At 51.0% G+C, this 20,731-nt stretch overlaps 1 long non-coding RNA gene across 1 annotated transcript; it reads left to right on the top strand.

The window, feature by feature from the left end:
- The first annotated feature begins 782 nt into the window (after positions 1 to 782).
- LOC133248298 (uncharacterized) lies at positions 783 to 20,276 on the top strand. Its single transcript, XR_009736660.1, has 3 exons — positions 783 to 11,750; positions 14,386 to 14,739; positions 15,904 to 20,276. It is a non-coding gene; the product is annotated as an uncharacterized LOC133248298 (long non-coding RNA).
- The last annotated feature ends 455 nt before the right edge of the window (positions 20,277 to 20,731 follow it).

The following is a 20,731-nucleotide window of genomic DNA, read 5'->3' as shown; positions in this document are numbered from 1 at the left end:
CTCTAATGGGGTGCAGATGGCAGGTGGGGAGGGGAGGGTCGGTGGGGAAGGGGCACCAGGTGCCCAGAGAAGCTCCAGCAGGGGCCCCTCTCTGACCGTGGCCACTGCTGTGAGCGCGTGTGCGGGTGGGGACGACTGCCCTCATGACTCCTCCTCCTCCCCGCTCCCCCCGCCCCGCCACCCAGCAAGCCTCCTCCATCACGGTCCTCCCGCCCGGGGCCTCTCCCAGCCCACCTTCTCTTCATTCAATTCTCGGCCTTGGGAGCTTGAGGGCCACCCCCTTCCCGGCCTCAAGGACTTCCCAGCTGTGCTCAGTCCTCAATGCGGCCCCGAGTTCCCCCCGCAACCTCCCATGCTGCCCCCCACCCCGAGTCCCTATCCTAACCCTCACCTGTCTCCCTAAGCTCCTGTCTCCTGCTGACGTGCCCCTCTCCTGCCCAGCCCCCTGCCACCTCACCTTGTACTTGAAGGTAAAGGTCTTGAAGCTCAGTAGCGGGAGGACCCTCTGGTCCAGCCCCCTCCCTGTGGCCTAGGGGTCTTATTCTGGGTCTGGTGGTTTTCTCCCCACCTGAACCTTTTCCTCACCAGCCAGCCCCTCCTCTCTGTTAGCATTTTAACACACTACTGGCTCATTCAATACAATTTACTGGCAAAACTCTCAACCCCAGGTCCCCCTGACTCCAGGGCCCTGTCACTGCCGCTCCTGACAGTTTGACGTTCTGGAAAGTACCTGTTCCTCCTGGCACTTCCCTCCCGCCCACCCATTCATCTTAGGAACCAGCTTTCATAGGCGGCCCCTCCCCCCACTGCCACCCAGCCTGTTCTCGAAGATTCTGTGCGACCACTCGGCTGAGACCACTGCCAGCCTCCGACTGCAAAGCCCAGCAGACGCACCTCTGAGGCTTCTCTGAGACCTCCTCCAGCCCTGACTGGCCTGTCTCCTGGTTTTACTTCTGTCTCTTGAGCCGGTCTTTCTCAACCTTCTCCTCCAAGCTCCTCTTTCTCTGTTGATCCTGCTGAAAGACGGGTCTCCCAGAATTCTCCACCTGCCATTCCCAATTGTCCACTTCTCCTTGGGTTTAAATGCCGTCACGATGCTGATGACTTCCCCCACCCCCACCAACACTGGCACGGCCACCCCACCAGGGGTCTTTTCTGAGTGCCCCCTGTCAGCAGGGCATCTCCTGTAGACAGACGGGAATGCCAGGAGGATCAGGTCCTTTGCAGGACAGGGCATCTCCTTCTGGCAATCCTTTCAAACAGATTCTTCCCTCACTCCCCTGCTTCTTCCTATTCCTCTTAGTTCATTCTCTGGGTAGATGTTGTCTCTGGTCACCCAGCTGGCCGGCTCAACCATGACCTGAGACCCAACCTTGGCTCGTCCCTCCTGGGTGTCTGCTTGGTGCCTCCTGCTCGTCTCTGATGGTTCCTTCTGCTCGTCACCTGGCTCAGTCAACTCTACCTTCTTACTGTTGGTGGAGCTCATCCTTCACTCTGCAGTCACGGTGTCCTCCAGACCCACTTTGGCACCTCTTGTGGGGGTTCAGGGGGGCCCCTGCCTCCCCACCCATGTGTGCCGTCTCTGCCTCGTGTGTGGTCCCCTCCCGTTCATTCTCCATGCAGCTGCCAGGATGAATATCTACAGGTACAGCTCTGCTCGTGGCAAACTGCCACTTAAAACTCTTCACGGCTTCCCTGATGCTTTCAGGGTAAAGTCCAAACTCCTTAGCGGGGTGTTCAAGCCCCCCACCCCCACCCCACGTCCCGTGGTCCAGCGCTGCGTGGGTCCAGGAGACTTGAGCTCAAACCTCAGCCGCACTTCTGCTGTGTGATTTTGAGTAAGTTACTTAACCTCTATGAGCCTCCGTGTTCTTGTGTGTCCAGGGCGCTCGGGTGCCAGGTCTGTTTCTCTTTATCTCAAAGCAGGTGCACAGCCACTGTCTCCCACCCCAGGGCCTGCACCCGGCACTCTGTCTCTCGCCCACAACAGCTTATGCCCCCGGACAGCAGACAAACTCTGCCCTAACGCTGCCGCCCTGCATCCTCCCCAGAATATCCACAGTTCTACCAGGAAACCCCCAGATTGGTCCCGATCCTTGTTTCCACTTGGCTGCCACTCTCTGCAGCCCCCGTCCCAGGCCGGCGCCTTCCTGCCGTGCTTGCCCGACTCCTCCACTCCTGAGGGGGTCTTCTAAGAGACCCCCTGCGGGAAGCGTCTCCTGCGTGCACACACCTAGACTAGTTACTTCCCAAATGTCCCAGGGGAGTCTTTCCAGGCCTTCCCCTCCTGCCTCCCTGGAGGGCTCTTGGCTGAGCTTCGTGGCAGCCCCCAGAGGGTAGGGATCATGTCTTACTTATCTTTATATCCCTAGTATGGAGTACGGCACCCTGGGCTGTCTATAAACCTCTGTTGAATGAACAATTTAGACTTGGGATTGTCTCAGGGTGATACTGGGATCCTCACTGTATTTATCGGTGTATAATGCTCTCATTCTTGTTTGTTTCTGCTCCTCTGGGGAGTAGGGGCCTGGGCGGCCCGTCAGATTGTAACCTCCCTGAGGGCAGGGTCTCCGGTTGAGGGGTGCCCTGTGCAATGAGTACACGGCGGGGAGCCTCATCCGTATTGCCGACCGCCCAGCTTCTAAGAAGAGGGAACTGTCACGTGGGGTGGCTGGGTCCTAGTCCCACTGTGTGCAGAGCAAACGCGGTGGCCGTGGAGGGTCCTGGGCTGTCCCCGAGGTACTGGGTCATGAGAGGTAGCAGTGGTGGAGGGGGCAGGGCACATTTGGGAGCAGGATGGCAGAGCTGAGGCCCCGAGGAGACACACAGTCTCCTGGGAGAGTGGTGGACATTCGCACCCGGGACTGTCAGGCAGGGACTGACTTTTCTTACCCAACTGGTTTGAGCTTTTCTTTTAAAATGAGTTTTCAGGCCAGGTCAGAGCATCTCTGAATGTCACTTCCCATCAGTTGAACGGGTGAACTTGCCTGTTTGTAATGTGACAGATCCCTGGGGGCTTTCTCCTGCCTGAGGACCCAGGCCGAGCTGCCAGCCTTCTGCCTCAGAGCTGCCCTGGGCTCTCTGCAGCCTGCCACCAACTCCCCTCACACCCCTGCCACCCCTGAGTTGTTGCACTCCTGAGGTATTTTGCTTTGAGGTGGAGGTGGTCTGCAAGAAAGATGCACAAGCCCCCCTAAATGTGACCCTGCAAGAGCCTGTGGGCTATCCCCTCTGGTCACTCTGGGAAGATGGGCACCCTCACCCTCCCCACCCTGGGTGCCCAGCGCTGGGGTCATGGGGGGCTGATCCCAAGGAGGGAGTTGAAGCCCACTGCTGTGCTGGTGTCCATCCGGGGGGACCCTGGCACCTCAGGGAAACTCTTGTTTGTATGCTCACTCTCTTCCCTGTCCTGTGGGTGCGTGATGAACGTGGAGGGCTGGGAGCTAGAGGGCCATGAATTTTGTGCCCCTAGCTCTGAACACCTTTTTCCATATCAGAGCTTTCATAAAGTTGGTCTTCTGATAATCTGCTGAGAAATGGGGTTGGGCCAGGTACTCGGTCGAGCTTCAGGAGTCGTATTCAGTCTAATGAACATCTACGTGTCTTGGTAGAGGGAAGACCTCATTTGGGTCACTGGTCCTAAGACCGATGTGAATAAAAATTCCTTTATCTGCGCTCTGGGGCGACCCTTCAGCTGGCAGTGGGGTGAGTGAGGCCAGGCGCTCCCAGCCCTCCTTGCTTAGGAGCTGGGTGTCTGGGCGTGAAGGATGCCGTGGATTTGGGGACAAGCCCTCCTTCACATGCAGTGATAGAAACATGAGCCTGTTGGGGAAGGGGGAGAGGGAAACTGAGGCAGCCAGTCCCAGGCAGACATCTTCTTGCAAGTCCGACTCTCGGCATGAAGGTTCCGCTGTTGGCAGGTATCTAAACAGTGGAGTATCTAAACAGAGGAGTGCCCACATTGGGTGTCTGTATTTACAGGCGCAGAGTCATCCAAGAAGGCCCCGGTTGGTGGCTCCTCCATACGCAGGCACACAGGAGATTTCTGTCCGTCTCCCCTCCCTCGGGCCAGGCGTCTGGCTCGTGCTGTGCAGGCAGGTCAGGAAAAGAGTCCCTGCAAGAAAAAAAAAAAAACAAAAAAGCCCTCTCTGGAGGAGCCCTCCCGCCTGGGTTCACCAGGATGCTTGCCCTAGAGTTCCGACGGCAACCTCTTGCCCCCATTCTCTTCTCTGCCTGACAGAAGGCCTGAAGCTGTTCACAGATTCTGGACACAAAGCAACTGAGCATGCAGCAGGGCTGTGAATCAAACAGGGATGGGGCATTGAGTCTGTCCATTGGTGGACAGTGGAGGGGGGGATGGCCCCTCAGGAGCTGGGCTGGCAAGGCCCGGGGACTTAGAGAAACCAGGCAGCATTTTTAAGCATATTGGCATCCTGTGTGCATATGTGTATTAGCAGGAACTTACAGCTGTCGGGTCTGCCTGGCGTGTGACTGGCCGTAGGTGGGAAGGTATCTTCCTCTGGTGGTGCTGGACATGAGGAGGAAGTGGAAGGAAGGGTATCCTGGGGGACTGTAGAATTGCTGGGGTCCATTTACAAGGCTTTCTGGTTGTACAAAATGTATTTAGAAAAAAAAAATCCACTTTCTAATCTTGCTCCCAAATAATGAAAGGCAGTGAGCCTGGAAATAAAAAGTTACAGGAAGGCATCTTGTGTCCATTCATTCATTCATTCACTCATTCATTCATTCGTTCATTCAACTAGTACCTATGAGTACCTTTTGTGTGTCTGGCACTGGTCCAGGCATGGAGAAGGGGGGACACACAGAAGGTCAGGCTTTGCTCTCCTGGGGCTCACCTCACTGTGAGGAAACTGAAAGGCATGGCCAGGGAGTGGTGGAGCCCCTCTAGCACAGGCGGGGAGGTGGCTGCCCTTGTTCACCGTGGTTTGGACGTGGGGTGCTGAGTGCCCAGACTTCCCTGTGTTGGAAATTCTTCCAGCCTCTAAGTTTGGAAACATGTCATTTGAGCACTTTTTATGGAGATCTTTAAAAGGACATCCCCTCTGCCTTAGGAAATTTAATCCACAGAACACAACCTCATCTCTTTTCAATGCTTTGGTCCTAATCTTTCCTTCCCCTTGACTGTCCCCCAATCTATTCTTGCTCCCCTGCTGCCATACAATTGGCCATTGCCCTTACGAATTTAAGACTGACTGGAGGAAGGACAGAACCGATTCTGTTTAATGAGTGAGCCTCGCCTTGCGTTCAACCTAAGGGTAACAAGCTCCGGCTTGGTGGGTAGGGTGCTGCAGAGACAGGGTGATGACTGTTCTCTTACTTTTCTGAGCATTTTCCTTGCCTTAAGCTGTGTTCTGCAGACTCACAGTGGCTGGATGTAACTTCTGGCTAAAGTAGGGCAAAACTCTATAAGATGCAGTGTCAAAGTGAGTGACGTGGTGTATAATACTTTGAGAGTTTAAAGAAAAAAAATTCCCCAGGGGCTGGCAAGCCCCAGGAAAGGTTTTATGGAACAGAAAGTTAGCTAGGCCTTGGTGACGGGGATGAAGGGCTTGGTGAGTTGAGGGGAGGCAGCCCCTTTATCAAGAAGGAGGAGTAGGCTGAACTCTGTGATGGAATCAGAGGGTCTTTGTGATCTGTACACATAACTCTTCATGGGGTTCTATGTGGTGTCATGTCTTCTACCCGCAGGCCAGGTGGGGATGTATTATGCAGATTCTAGGCCGCTCTGGGTTCCATAGGCACTCATGGGTGCATTTGCCAGCTGTGGGTGCTGCCTGGATTGTGGGCCTGAATCACAAGACAGAGACTTGTGCACCAGCTGTGACTCCGATGACTCAAAATGGGACAGCATCATGGAGCTTGCATGTGTCTGTCAAAGGCAGAGGAGAAAGAGGGCTGGTTCCATCCCCTCTTTGCACTGTCAAAGGCCCGTCCCCTTCTCTGGAACCCAACTTGCCCTAATATTTCAGAAGGATGACAAAGTTGCACTTGAAATCAGGAGCCACCAATGGGTATGAGCTCATGTGGGTATCTGTTATTAGCAAAAAAGCATGAGGGTCTTTTTTCAATTTATAAAATTCCTTGGAAATCTAGAACAATAGGGAAAAAAAAAAAAAAGACATGCAACTGGGCCTAAGACCCTTCCATGTGATGCCCAGTTGTGTATTCACTTAGAGTAAGGTGAAAAGTCTCTTGAAATCAGTCACTATTAATGAGTCAACTATTTTTCAAATGGCTGCTGCTGCTGCTAAGTTGCTTCAATTGTGTCCGACTCTGTGCGACCCTGTAGACGGCAGCCCACCGGGCTCCACCATCCCTGGGATTCTCCAGGCAAGAACACTGGAGTGGGTTGCCATTTCCTTTTCCAATGCATGAAAGTGAAAAGTGAAAGTGAAGTCACTCAGTCATGTCCAACTCTTTGCAACCCCATGGGCTGCAGACTCCTCCGTCCATGGGATTTTCCAGGCAAGAGTACCGGAGTGGGTTGCCATTGCCTTCTCCAATTTTTCAAATGGAGGAAGATGTTAAACTTATAGGCATTAGGATCCATTCATTCATCCAACCACTCTTTACTGAGAGCATAGTATGTTTGGTTCAAGATGAGGGATTCAGCAACAGTGGCCCCCTCACCCTTCCATCCCAAGATCCCAGAGATGACAGAATAGAATGAATACTTGTATAAAATTACATTAAAGAACATAAAACAGTGCCGGAAATTAAAAAAAAAAAAAAAAAGGTGTCCTTGGTACAGAAGAAACCGAGGACTCCCCCAAGGATGGAGAGCAGTCAAGATCAGACTGATGAGGGAAACCACAACTCCAATGTCCCTGCAGAAGGATCACTAAAAGATGTGCTCTGGGCCCAGAAGTGGCAGATAATGGGGTGAAGGGAGGTGGGAGTACATGATAGGGTGAGGGCTTGAGGTCACCAGGAGGCTTGGGTAGGCAACTGAATCCCTCCATACCTCCACATCCAGTCTCTTCAGGGCAGGCAGGGAGCAGTGGAGACTGCTTGGATACTTGGGTGAGAGAGACTGAAGCTGAGCAGTGCTCCAGGGTGGCTGACACAAGCCCAAGAGGAAGATTCCACTTCTCCCCTCCCTGCTCACTCACTCCCCCAACAGCCGGCACTTCCCCTTCACTTAGATTGGAAAGGCTGGAGCCAAACCTACCCTGTAACACATCCCACTTCCCACTGCCAACCTGACTTTCCAGTACAGAAAGGGGCATGCCTCCAGGATTCACCAAAAAGCTGTAGAAAACCCAACTGTGAAAAAGATGTGCTGATTGTAGGAGGCAAAAGTTCACACCAAAGCAGGTGCTAACAGTACAAGCAGAATGGGACTTCTCTGGAGCCTTTGGAATAATAAGTACCACTATCAGATCTGTAAAATGATCAGCAGGAGACCTTGGAAACAAACTGTGCACAAGGACATATAAGAATCAACAGATGGGCTGGACCGGCAGTGCGGATGAGAGTGAAGAGTAACTGGTGAACTGGAGGTGTTCTCTGCAGCATGTGGTCTACAGGACCATGAGATGGAGATACGGATTGAAGCACTTGCGAGAGTGGTGGAGAACACGCTCTGTCCACAAGAAGTTTGTGAGGGATGGAAAGGGTGAAACACAATAAGAAAGCTTACCGGGAGACAGAAAAGAAACCACTGAAGACCAAATTGCAAGACGAAACCGGATGACCAAGTGCCAAGAAGGGGGAGTGACAAACACCTGCGACTGGATACAGCACAACAACAGAGTTAGAGGAAAACTACTAAAAAAAAAAAAAAAAAAAAAAACCCAAAAAACAAAAACAAAAACTTCCAGGGAAAGAGGGAAAAGATGATCTAAAATGGAAGAAGGATGAGAGGGACAACAGACTTCTCGTTGGCTACACTAGATGCAGAAAGGCAGTGGAACCACATACAGGAACCCTCTGGGGTAGGGAAGACCGCGAGCCAGGAACCTGTCCCCAGTAACGCTCTCCTTCGTGTGTGCAGGGGAAAGAGTCACTCTGGACATTTAGGTCTCAAAGAGTTCCCCATCTTCTCTCTAAAAAGAAAGGTCAGAAAAAGGCAGAAGAAAAGTGGGAATGAAGAACCTCCTTTTTTTGCTGACTCCCCACACTTCTGTCTCAGAAAGAGATGGTCACTTTGCTCCTGGTTGGAGAAGAGCAGACTGAGCATCTCCCCAGGCCAGCTGGCTGGACAGAAGCTTAACTGTCAACAGCTCTAGAAGGTCTCGGCCTGCCCTTGTGTGGTCACTGTGATAAAGTGTGCGACAGGGCCTGACGCTGGCCATCTCCTCTCAGCCCTCATCCTAGGACTTGCTTTTTTCTCTGAAGCCTAAAGAGTCTTGGCTACCTAGCTGGGGTGGCCACCATCCCGTGGAGTGTTTGCTTCTCTTTATTCTCAAATCCATCCCGTAGGCGTTAAAGAGGGGATGAGGCTGGGAGAGGCTCTCTCACCCAGACTGATGCTCAGGGCAGTAGTAGACACACTTGTGCAACCTTTGCCTACTGGAATCCGTGTCACGGCAGCCTTAGATGCTCAGAACATCAGGTGCATGCCTGGCTGAGCAGAGGGTCATGGCCTGGACCTCTGGGAACTCTGCCCAGTGGCCTGGCAATTTGAGAGTCTGCCAGCTCAGCTGGAGGGAGAACGATCTGTTGGGAAGAAGCCCTGACGGCCTTGGGAAGGAGTGAAGGAAGGAAATAAAAACTGCTGTCACAGGCTACAGGTACTGGAATTCCAGGCAAAGACCCAGGGTGCTGCTCTGGGACACTGGGTGGCTGAGAGACGAGGCTTACAGGGCTGCCCCGGGGTCTCAGCAGTCTGAGCCAGCAGAGCTGGTCCTGGCTGGGAATGGTCTGGATCCCCTGGCAGGCCTCTCCACCCACTGAGGGGGCTTTGGAAGCTCTTTAAAATTTCATATGGTATTAAAGTCATCTCCCCCCCTCCAGCTTCTCTCCTCCGTATAACTGTGTCTGAGAAAACCATGCCAGGCTCATGTTCCCTACAGGAGTCTGTGCCTCCCTGGTGGCTGCTCTCCGTGGCCCTGCCTGGTTCCCTAGGGGCCAGAGGAGGCCCCAAGCCTCCTTCACTCTCATGGGCCTTGGCCTGGGTTCTGCCTGGTTCTCCAGATGGGGCTGAATTTGGGAACCAGTGTGCCCAGTCGGCTGTCTTTGGAAGGGCCCTGGGGATTTGGCCCATGCTCTTATTATAATCCTAGAATGTGCAATCTAGTGGGGGACCTTGAGACCCTTTATCCAGCCCCTTTGGCTCTAGTCTGTTTTCTTTAGATAACTGCCTTCTTCGCTTTAAAAAAAAAAAAAAAAAAACACAACTCTGAAGATGCAGATCCTTCTGCATTTCTTAAAAAGGCTTTCCTGCACTTTGCTTGCTGTTGGCCAAGAGGGGTTACACTGCTGTATGCAGGCCCACTGGGCGCAGAGGAAGCGCCAGCCTGAGGACTCTCCCCACCCGTGAGGAGCACTGGGCACCAATGGCCTTATTCCATGTTGGCCCTGGAACGAGGAGGCCCCTTGATTCTTGAAGCTGCCGTGTAAATTACACGTTTTTACACATCACCTGTTGGTGGCTGATTTGACTGTCCCGATTTCGTTATTCACACTTTAGGCTATATCCACTCATTTAAAGGCATCTGAGCACAAGTGGACGACGCAGTGGAAGTGGGAGCAGAGAGTAAACGGGGAGATTGGAGAGAAACAGGAAGTCATTCGTGGCTGCCTTGCAAGTAGATTCCCAGGAGTTCGAGTCCATGGGTGCCTAGGGCTGGCACGCCCCTCGAGTGGGTGCTGAGAAAGCGGAACACTGGCTGGCATGAAAGTGAAAGTCCCTCAGTTGTGTCCGACTCTTTGCAACCCCATGGACTACACAGTCTGGAATTCTCCAGGCCAGAATACTGGAGTGGGTAGCCGTTCCCCTCTCCAGAGGATCTTCCCAACCCAGGCCTTGAACCAGGGTCTCCTGCATTGCAGGCGGATTCTTTACCGACTGAGCTATCAGGTATATTTCTCCATAAATTCCCAGCTAGAAGGACACCCTCTTCCCCAACTCTACAAGCTGCACTTGGGTGGAGTATTTGAGAGCAGATGATTCCTCCCAGGAGACCATGAGTATTTGAGATCCTTGGGGGCAGGAGGTGGCATCTACAGCTTTCTCTTTTTTTTTTCCCTGCGTTTTTGTGTTTTGTTTTTTTTTTTAACAGAAAAACCACTTTGAAGATGAGTGGGGCTGGGTGTTGGTGTGGCCCGCGTGCCTGAGCCCCTGGATGGGGCACAAGGCTCTCCAACACTTTTGTTCTTTTCCTCATTTGCCATGCTGTGGGACAGCATCTCGCCTCTAGACACCACGTGGGCTTTCCAATGACAGAATGGAGAGTTGACAGCGAGCTCCTGGCTCAGCTAGTCCCAACTCAACAGAGGAAGAGTGATGACAGGGCGCATCCGGGACTCTACGGACAGGGACAGACCCTAGCCATCCGCGCTCCTCCACTTCCGTCTATCTGATTCCTCCCTCTCCAGGGTCTTGAGCAGCCTGAGACCCAGCTGGAGTTAGAATTTGAGCCTCTTGATTCTAGCTGAGTGCTTTTCTCCGCTCCCCCACCCTCCCAGTGCTCTGTGCTTTCTCTGCAGCCTGCAGGCCAGGGTACAACCCACCCACAGGCAGGAGAATGAAATAGGATCTTAGAGTGCAGGGCGCACTTCCACCCCAGAAAGACGCTCCCCCTGGCAGGTAGCTGATGCTTGACCTTCCACCATTAGAGATTCATTCCTTTGTCACTTGGAAGTGAGGCCGGCCTATAACTCTGGAAAGGCCACCCGTGGCTGATAGCTAACAACCTGCTTGGGCTGTTCCTGCAGGACAGTTGGTATCTGATGGTGGCAGGGGTGGAGGAGAAGCCAGGACAGAGAGATCTGAAACTCGCTGAAGCAGGAGGACAGCTTCCCAGGTGGTGCTAGCGGTAAAGAACCTGCCTGCCAATGCGGGAGACAGAAGAGATGAGGATTCAATCCCTGGGTCGGGAAGATCCCCTGGAGGAGGGCCTGGCAACCCACTCCAGTATTCTTGCCTGGGAAATCCCACGGACAGAGGAGCTGTGGTGGTCTATGGGGTCGCACAGAGTCGGACGTGACTGAGCATGCATGAAGATGCAGAAAGACCACGAGCTGGGGGTGTCGTGAGGATGAGTCCTCCTTGTTGCAGATGTTCCTTACAGGCTACCACCCATCTGCCCAGCACACACAACAGAACACGACCAGAGCTGCTTCTGCATGGACTGAGCCACACAGTGCATTGGTCCCCGGCTGAGGGAACAGAAGAGCTTGAGCTGTTGTTTTGTGACCGAAAGGCAGAGGAGGGGCCCCCAGAGGCCAAGGGGATGGTGTGCTTGCTACCCTGACACAGGGCTTTGTGTTCTTGCAGACACAGAGTGGGAGGGTTCCGGCCAGAAACAGAAAGGGCCGGTTCCCCAGGAGGCTCAGAGGGACTCAGAGCACGAGGAGGGGGCTGGGGGCTTGTCAGGTCTTGCCCCCAGCTTCTGTGCAGCATCCAGAACTGCCAGGTGGGCGGGGAGACGACAGCCCTGCACGGCCATCAGCCTCCTTCCAAGCGACACCGTCGACGTGGGCACGGGCGAGGCTCCTGGAAGCAAGTTCAAGGTTACTGGACGTTGACGAAGGGGAGCAGAGATGAAGAAGGAGAACTCTGTGTGAGTGCCTACAGGGTGGTCCTGCAGGGTCTCCTGGAAACTCATAGGAGGGGCTTTGGTAGGGGAGGGGGTTATAAGGATCCTCTGTCACGTGACATTTTAAAAAGCAGAACTCTGGGCCGCTTTTACTTGGTTGGGACACAGGGTGGAGTTGGCCTGGTTATAACTGGAGTTTCTGTATACCATCTGAACCCTGCCTGAGATGCTGCTTGAAAAACAGCCTCTGGTCCTGGGACCTGGGATAGAGACCACGGCCCTGCTTGGAGAAAGTGCCGGAGCTCACGGGTGCAGCCTCCTCTTCCCCTCTATGTCTAGGCCATGAGTCTGCAGGACTGCAATTTGTACCAAACTCAGTCTGGGAAAGGGCGGAGTTTTCAGGGGCCTCATTATCCAACCTGGAGGAGGAAGGGGGAAACCTAACCCACCTTGTCTTATGAACTTGAGGGTAAAATGAGGCTGAAGGAGGAAGACAAGGTGTGCTCAGAGGCTCCGGGCTGGAAACCATGACCTGAATGAACCTCCTGGGGCCTAGATTATGGGCCAGCGGGGAAAGGGTACAGACAGAGATTTGTTTTAAAAAGAGAAGGCCGTCTCTGCAGGCTGGAGAAAAGTCAGAGCGGATAAGCAGAGTTGTTCTGCTGTCGTTGCCCCTGGGCCCGCTCTCTCCTTCCTGCCTGTGATTAATCCCATGCTGGTTCAGGACGCATTCACTAAGTCCCCAGGCCGTGGAGTGGCAGATCTGGCCCCTTGAATAAGCCGAGTTATAAGTTCCAGAAGTTAAGAGGGCGAGGTCCTCCACGCCTGCAAATATGGTATGCGACCCAGGGTGACACCACTCAGGGCAGGAACTAAGCAGATGTGACAGAAGGAGCTGCAGCAGGAACACGGCCTGATAGGTGCCATTTAGATGGAGTGGCCCTGCCTCGAGCCATTGCCCGGCTGACGGATGCTGCGGCCTCAGGGGGATGGGGTGTGCTCTTCACCCGGAGAGTCAAACAGAACCAGAGGAGATGCAGTTTTGGCAGAGTGAAGTCGGTCACATCCGGCCGCACACCATTGCGCCCGTCTACTGAGCTCTGCAGGGAGCCTGGCTCTGGGTCAGGCACGTTGCCACAGCGCAGCCTGCCTCTTTTGTTTTTTATTTGAAGGATAGTTGATTTACAATGTTGCGTTAATTTCTGCTGTGCAGCACAGTGACTCGTATATATATATTTTTTTTTCTATTTTTCTATTCTTTACATTATATTTTATTCTTTATATTTTTGTTCTTTTCCATTAGGGTTTATCATATGGAATATAGTCCCCTGTGCTATGCAGTAGGACCTTGTTGTTTATCCACCCTCTATATAATGGCTTGCATCTGCTAACCCCAACCTCCAGCTCCATCCCTCCCCTGCTTCTCCCCGTTGGCAACCACAGGTCTGTTTTCTCTCTGTCTGTGATTCTGTTTCGGTTCCATAGATATGTTCATGGTGTCATATTGTAGATTCCACATGTAAGGGACATCATATGGTATCTGTCTTTCTCTTTCTGACTTAACTTCACAATGTATGACAATCTCTAGGTCCATCCACGTTGCTGTGGGTGGCATTATTTCAGTCTTTTTTATGGCTGAGCAGTATTCCACTGTGTATATGTACCGCATCTTCGTTACCCATTCCAGTCAATGGACACTTAAGTTATGTCCCTGTCTTGGGTATTGTGAAGAGTGTCATGAACTAGGGGTGCATGTATCTTTTTGAGTTGGAGTTTCATCTGGGTATATGCCCAGGAGGAGTGGGATTGCCGGATCATATGGAAACTCCTATAGTTTTTTGAGGAACCTCCATCTGTTCTCCATAGTGGCTGCACCAACTTATATTCCCACCAACAGTGTAGAAGTGTTCCCCTTCCTCCACACCTCCTCCAGCATTTGTTATTTGTAGACATTCGAATGATGGCCATTCTAACCGGTATGAGGTGATATCTCATTGTATTTAGTTTTGTTTGCGTTTCTCTAGTAACAAGTGATGTTGAGCATCTTTTCATGCGCCCATTTGGCCTACCTCTTTTTGCAAATGGGGTTCTCGGGGCTCAGAGAAATAGAGCGATGTGCCCAGAGCCATAACGGAAAGTATCAACATCTGGATTTAAACCCGGGTCTGTGCTCCTTCTGCTGGTGGAGTTGGAGAGACGGGGGCTGTGTTTAGCCCCCCATTAGGAGCGTGACCTGAGAAAGCTCTGAAACCTTCCTGAGCCATCCCTCCCTGATGTACAAAACAGGGGTATAACGCAGCTCACCTCTGGGGTCAGTGTGGGCTCGGCGCCTGGCCTGGAGCAGGCACTTGGCCTGCAGTCACTGCTCTGGGGTCACCGTACTCCCTCCCTTCCCTCCAGGCTCTGGAGAGAGGCTGCACAAGCTCGGGAGAGGCCCCGAACCCTGCCAGGGCTGGTCCAGCCCAAGAGAGGGAAGCTCTGCTCTCTGGAAGCCACAGCTGCATTTGAATTAAACAGATACCTGGATGGTCCATGAAACTGAAGCCACTCTTTTCTTGTTGTATGATTTTTAAACATCACACAAGCTTTACGCAGTTCTTCCCATAGAATAACCCTGGGAGGTGTGTAATGATGACAACTGATTTTTGTTTTCCTGCAGGAGAATCAGCTCCAGGGGGACCACTTCTGATGAGATGAAGACTCTGGCTGGCCTTGTCAGCACCCCAGCAAGCTGCTGCCTGGACTATCACCCAGGGTGGACATTGAGTATTTGGGACAAGACATTAATGTGAATATATTTTAAAGCCAAGAGTCATGAGACACGTAGAAGTTCTGTCTGCGTGTACCTGGATACATACATGAGTCAGAGAAGCAGTTTGGGGATCATCTGCTGCTTTGAATGATTCATGTGTCAAAAAAGATCCCCGAGACCTCATGGGGGTGTAACTGGCCACAACCCTGCAGCCTGGGCTGTCGGGAAGCTTGCTGGCTCCCCCACAGAACTCTGCCCCTGGTAAGCATCTCAAAAATGAAGTGATGACTATTTATAATGATTGTTTGCTTATTGACTTTGAGGCTGCGAAAGCCAAAGAGGACTGTTTAAAAAAAAATGGAGTGCGCCCTCCTAGCCCAGTGCTGGAGTGACCATTGCGATGAGCATTAGCGGCAAGCCTTCCTTGTAAATGTCTGACTGGCCAGGACTGGATTTTCCATTTGATCCCTCTGACACGCCTCACTTTTCAGCCTTTGTTTTGGCCATCAGAGTTGAGTTTTGGTCTGAGATGTGACCAGTCTTGGTTGTCATTTGGGTGTGATTGGATTCATCATTCAAACCATGCATAAGAGGACAAAGCAGAAAGGGGACATGGGGCTTATCTCATGTGAACCCCCCCTTTTTTTTAAAGAAAAAGAAAGGGGCTTGAAGAGGGAAAGGGACTTTTTCAAGCTACCCAGCCATTGACTGACAGAGCTGGGACCAGAGCCCAGATCTGCTGACCCCTGCGGTGACCCTCTTCCCCCACATCACTCTGTTTCCCTCTTATGTGGACAAACATGATCTTCTATTAAGATGCTGGGAAGGAAACCCACTTTTATTAGAACACTATTTCTTAGGAATTGTCTTAGATGCTAGGTCTGCCTTGGCTCATTTTATTCTCACAGTGCATCTGCCAGAGAGTCGTCTCCATGAAGCCACTGATATAGGAATGAGAGGTTAACCGACTGGTCTGTAAGACCACAAAGCCCAGGCCCTTTCTCCCAGGCTGTGGCCAAAGGTCTCTCCTCCCTTTTGCTTCTTCCTCCCTCAGCCTCTCACACACTCTGAAGCAGGCTCTAACGGCCTAACATGGGAGGTTTTAAGCGGTATACGGTTTCCTTGGGTTACAGGTGAGTCACGGGTGGACTGCATCTTATCAGCAAGTCTGGACACAACAGATGTTTCAAAGGGACTAAGCAAGACTTACTGGAAAGTCAGGGTGTGGTTTTGCAGGTGGTGGTTTTCTATTGGGTCCCCTGGACAAGAAGCAGGGGCATCTGGCCTCCAAGCCAGGTTCTCCTGGCACAACTCTCCAGAAGGAGCGGGAAATGAGACGTGCCCGCAGGCCTGAGAGTCCCCTGTGTACACTGCACCCAAGTGACAGGTAATTGATGCCATTTTTTGGTCTTTATTGTTTTTCAGACCATAGAACCTCTTGGTAGCATCCAATCCATGCTTGGCTGCCTAGACCTGGAATCAACCTGGTTTCCTCTCAGGAAAAGTGCCCCATGCCTCAGATGGTCTTGTGAACACTCTGCCAGGCTGTCGAGCTCTTGGCGTAGGAATGTTTTTAAAACAAGGACTGTGTCTTTTATTTCATGGATCCTCCCCCTCAAGTACCCAATCCAGGGCTTTTAATGCAGTAAGTAAATATTTTTGTACTTAACATTGGAATAGTGGCGGGGAAGGGAGGCTGGATTTTCACCTTCCAAGGGTTCAGGCTACACCCCAAGGAATCAAATTTTTGAAAGGATCTGGCAACATACATTAAAATGCTGCCACTTTTGAGAAACTATCCTGTGGAAATGAAATTCCTGTTCATAGGGGTGTATGTAAAAGACCATTTATTGCAAAATCACTTAGACTGACAAGAAAAATCAGAATGACTTGAAAATCCATCAGTAGTAGGGTGCTGGTTGACAAAAGCATGGTTTATCCATATAGCGAGACATTTTGCATGTTTAAAAATAATAACTTGGATTTACATGTAATAACCTGGAAAGGAGTCTCTAAGGTAATAATATACTGTTTAACAAAGAGATCAAGTTGCTGAGTGATGTATGTTATTCCACTTCTGTACAACACATTCATGGTCCCTGACTTAGCAGAGTTTTGATTTATGATTTTACAACTTAACCATGGTATGAAAGTGATGGTGTGTTCAGCAGGAACCATTCTCTAAAGGTTGAATTTCGATCTTTTCCTGGCCTAGGGACATGCAGTCCAATACAGTCTTGTGATGCTGGGCAGTGGCAGTGACCACATCTCCTGGTCGGCCCTGCAATTGTGGTAAACAACCGACGCTGGTAGAGCCATTCTGTACTCAGATAGCCGTTCTGCTTTCCTGCTTTCAGTATATTCCATGTGGGGAGGTGGGGTGTTACCAAATGGACTTTGTGTGAGATGATCTTGCTCAGCTGTAGGCTGATGTAAGTGTTCTGAGCATGTTTAAGGCAGGCAGGGCTAACCTGCCTGTGATGTTCAGGAGGGTAAGCGCATTTTTGACTCATGGTATTCTCCATCTAGGATGGGTTCATCAGAAGACAATCGCTACTGTAAGTCAAGGAAGATCTGTTCATACATTTGCATAAGAAACAAAAGCAGGATATACAGAAACATGAGCGTATCAACAGAGAGGGGTAACTTAATTTTTAAGTTTTTAAAAATCTAGCAGTTTATATTAAAGAAAAAAAATGCTTTAGGAAGGGAAGAGATAGATCAGGGCAGTTAACTGGTCCAGAAAGAAAACAGGCAGAACCAAGCACAGCTTTTTTTGCCACCTCAGCTTACTGTGCACCCCAAGCAGGACCATCCCTAAAACTCAGGATGAGCTCTTCACTGGGGCAGGTCACACAGTGTGTTATGTCCCAAGAAATATCAGTACTTGATGTTTTGGGGAGGGAGGCAAGGCTGCAAAATTTCCCATCCATAAAAGTTTTGGAAGCACACAGGAACTTTAGTATCTTGATAATGTGTCCCCAGCCTTACCTGAATGGAGGCTACTATGCTTCTATTCCAGGTCCTAAAGCCTCCAGGGTCTCCTGTCTATATCAGTGGTTAGTTTTTGCAGGGCCTCCCTGACAATAAGCCATTGGTTATAGCTGTATTGAACCTGTAAGACCCAATCCATATGACCTCTGATAGTACCTCTGAATCCATAACCATCTCCTCCTGAGAGGTCATCAGGGTAGGGCTGTGTCTTTTCATCTTCTGGTCCAGAACACTCAGCACAGTGCTTGGCTTAGCGTATCTGCTATAGAAGGGCTAATGGAAGAAAACGTGTGCTGAGTTCTGGCACCAGATAAATGGAATTGACTTCTAGCTGGCTTTGGGGGACCCAGGAGAGATTTTCCAGAAGAAGGTGAATCTTAATGACTTAAGAGGAAAGGAATGGAGTATCCAGCTTCCACCAAGGAGAAGAAGCTGATTTTTGTTGTGACAGCATTTTAGAAAGACTAAAATAGTATCTCTAAGGGCTCTGCTACCGTATTCCTCTTCTGCCTCCTCCAGAGAAGTTTAGGTTCCATCGTAGGCCACTGAGAAAATGTATGGATGTCTTATGAGTCCTTCTCACCTTGGGAGGGCTCCCCTGAGAGCTCAATTCATAAAGAATCTGCCTGCAATGCAGGAGACCCTGGTTCAATTACTGGGTCAGGAAGATCCACTGGAGAAGAGATAGACTACTCACTCCAGTATTCTTGGGCTTCCCTTGTGGCTCAGCTGGTAAAGAATCTGCCTGCAGTGTGGGAGACCTGGGTTCAGTCCCCAGGTTGGGAAGATCCCTTGGAGAAGGGAAAGGCTATACACTCTGGTATTCTGGCCTGCAGAATTCCATGGACTATACAGTCCATGGGATTGCAAAGAGTCAGACATGGCTGAGTGACTTTCACTTTTCACCTTGGGAGAAAGGTAGGTAACAATAGCCTGGGGTTTAGCTTCTTAGGGGCTTAAAACACCAAGGAGTAAGCTCTGAAGAACTACCAAGAAAATGCCTCCCAAGTATAGTTAGAATAAATAGTCAAGTCAAACAAGATCATATCCAGCAGAAGACTACAATGAATCCATTTAATCAGACATTATCAGAGTAAAGAAGAAATAACATTCTGGTTTTTATGGCAACTGAAAAAAAAACTCACGTTACTTTGCAGGCATTGGTGGCACTCTTTAAGTTGTTTGGGGGAACATAGTTTAAGAAACAATTTGGCTTGAATTGGGGAGAAATAGGACTGTGGAGGCTTCATGCAGGAGAACTCCCCAGGTGAGGGGTTGTCTGAAGGCTCAGCCAGGTAGCTGGCTGCTGCAGCCTTGGCTTGGCTCCCACTTCCCAGAAGACACTAAGAACACTGCTGGGTTTGCTGCTGGGAGGTGGTGATGGGTAACGACTGTGGCCTGATTCTTGAGGCGCCATGGATTCACTGCAGCGTGTCTCAGCCATATGTGAGCCCTGGCCACGTGTGAGCTCCACCGAGGAGGAGGAGTCGGGGGTGGGAAGCCACGTGACACGTCTTATACATCCCCTCTTATTGCAGCAACCACATTTGAACAAGCTGGCATCTGGGTTTCCCTAAACAGTATGTGTGCAGGCCAGAGAAACTGCACCCTGAGCCCAGGTGCTGGATTTGGGGAGGCAGCAGAGGAAGGGTTGGCTGGCTTCAGAAGAACATCTACTACACACGGTCTTCATCTTCCGGGGGTGGGGCTTGGAGGAGACGATGATGGGGTGGATGGAACATTAGAGGCATTGCTCAGCCTTCCAGAGTTTGCAGCTCTGCTACTACATCTATGCCAAATAATGAGTCTAACTGAACCCTTCTAGTGACAGGCGACTTGGTTTTCTGTGGCATCTCATAAAGAAGGATTGTGGTTGTTCGGTTGTCATGTCTGTCTATGACCCCATGGACTGCAGCACACCAGGCCTCCCTGTCCCCCACTATCTCCTGGAGATATAACCACCCCAACCTGCCTATCTGGGGTGGCCCTGCTTGGCCTGGCTCATAGCTTCATTGAGTTATGCAAGCCCCTTTGCCACGACAAGACAGTGATCCATGAAGGGGTTAGGCAGGATAACTGGTCCAATTACAGCATAGTCCTCCCCAAGCGTCCTTCAAAAACCTCTGCATACTCAGCCAACCCACAGCACAGCTTTACTCTCTCAAGGACCTCTGTTAGGGATGGACCTTTTGATAATGTGAGGCTTCTTACAGTTTTGGATGGGTCTTCTCTGTGACTTAGGGATTTTTCCTCAAATGGGTCTTTTCATCTCTAAATAGCCAACTGTCCTCAACCATGACTACCTGTTTGACTCATCCGGGGACTTAAAAAAAAAGATCCAGGTACTAGTTTCTTCTTCACTAAGTCTTAGTTTCTGGGGGTAGAACCAGAGCATGGTGTTTCTAAAACTCTCTGGATGATTCTCAGCAAGGTTGGGACCCACCCCCTGTCCCTGGAACCCTGGGTGACCTCTGGAAGATCATGCTGGCATCCTGGACTCGCAAGCCCACTCCACCACGTGGGCTGTTCTCTTGTGTTTTTGTGTCATCTGTTATGATGTGGAGACAGCGACAGTATATCAACTTCACAGAGTTGTCGAAAGAACTTCACGAGGACACATTACGTCTGGGAGAATCTCCAGCACGTGAGAAGGGCTTGATTGAGTTGAACTCAGAGCCCCCAGCTCAGGGCCTTGAAATGTGAGTGCAGTGTCCGTGTTCTTACCATGAGCCAGGCATGTTCTAAGCATTTCACTTGTACTATTCAATCCATTTTGTTGCATTGCAGACCTGGTGTAAGAAAAATGACAACAGCAAAATTAGTCTTTGGGATTTCTTTACCAGGTAGGACTTACTGTATAGACCACACATTTAACTCACACCCTGGATAGCTCCCCTGTACCCCCGGTCATAGGCCCTCTTGCCTCCCACCAGAGTCCTTTCCAAAGAAAGCTCTTCTATAAAAGTTCTGTATATTTCAAAACATCCAAGGTGATTAAGGGCTTCTCAGTTGGCTCAGTGGTAAAGAACCCGCAGGAGATGTGGGTTTGATCCCTGGGTTGAGAAGTTCCCCTGGAAGAGGAAATGGCAACCCATTCAGTATTCTTGCCTGGGAAATCCCACGGACAGAGGATCCTTTCGGGCTACAGTCAGACTTGCAAAGAGTCAGATACAACTTAGCGACTGAACACATGCACGCGCATCCAAGGTGATTGGACCTCCTCAATGGTCATTCCAGTGTCTTTGCCTATTGCTAAAGC

The sequence above is a fragment of the Bos javanicus genome, chromosome 5 (genome assembly GCF_032452875.1).
Source record: "Bos javanicus breed banteng chromosome 5, ARS-OSU_banteng_1.0, whole genome shotgun sequence".
Taxonomy (NCBI): Eukaryota; Metazoa; Chordata; class Mammalia; order Artiodactyla; family Bovidae; genus Bos; species Bos javanicus.
This window is presented reverse-complemented; position numbering and strand designations above follow the sequence as displayed.